Source organism: Anabrus simplex, chromosome 13, assembly GCF_040414725.1.
Source record: "Anabrus simplex isolate iqAnaSimp1 chromosome 13, ASM4041472v1, whole genome shotgun sequence".
Taxonomy (NCBI): domain Eukaryota; kingdom Metazoa; phylum Arthropoda; class Insecta; order Orthoptera; family Tettigoniidae; genus Anabrus; species Anabrus simplex.
In genome coordinates this window covers 66,854,063-66,855,205 of record NC_090277.1, presented here as the reverse complement: position 1 = coordinate 66,855,205, position 1,143 = coordinate 66,854,063, and positions in this window count along the sequence as shown.

Below are 1,143 nucleotides of genomic sequence, written 5' to 3'. Positions count from 1 at the left end.
CTCTTAATAAATGAATGAAACGTGAATGCTCGTAGGGCGTTCCCGTTTCATCTCCCCCCTGCTCGGGAAAAAGAAAATTGCTGGGCGATTTTCTTTTCGCTCATCTCCTAGTAAAGTATTTCAAAAACTTGAACAGTCTTCTCACTATAGCCAGAGGATTAATGTAAGGTGTGACGCATTTTGATATGATTCCATCATTCTCCATTTGTTTAATGATGACCCGAGCTTCTTCCAAGTACTTCATGGGTATCGGATAAGGCCGTTTCTTATAAGGTGAAGTGTCAGTAACATCTAAGTGGTGCTTGAAACCCTTAATGACTCCAGGTTTCTCGGAAAATACATCTGGAAACTTCTTGAAAAGCTCTTGGATTGCCTTTGTTACTTCATCATCGTAATCTGGGCTTTCAGCTACATTGGCGTAAAGCGTGACGTTGTAGTGGTCCTCGTTCAACTCATCATCGATGATGGACGCCATCTGGTCTTCTACGGGTCCCACTTCCTCGGGTCTCCCCTCTTCGTGGACGCTTTCTTCGACAGGCGGAGCCTCGCTCATCTTGTCTTCTACTATGTCCACCGGGGTCTCACATTCCGGATTCTTCACGTCATTATAAGTAACCAACTGTAGCTCTACAGATTCGACGTGGAAAAATTTAATCAGATTAGCGGGATAATCAATGATTCCCCCATGTTGAATGAGAAAGTCTGATCCAAGGATTAAGTCAAATTTCATTTGCGTCAAAATCTTAAATAGATGTTGGAACTTAACACCACCAATTTCTAACTCAAGAAACGCTTGGAATTTACATTTAATAGCCTTGTCAGGAACTATGCCTTTAACCTTAACTTGAGCAACCGGCAAGATGGAGATGTAGGTCGTCTCCTGCGCCACATCTATTAATTTCTGCGAAATTAGTGAGGCTTGCGATCCCGAGTCTACTAAAGAGTGGACAATCATATTGCTTAACTTAATGATAATGATCGGTAAGCCGCGTTGTATCTGAGGCTGTCGTGGTGTTGAATCCTCATATAGTAAATCTGCATCCTCTAAATACCAATGGTTAATGAGTGCGCTACATACTACTTCTCCTCCCTCCGGGTTTTCAGGCAATCTCTTTATTGCTTCGTCAAAGTTTTTTTTGTTCC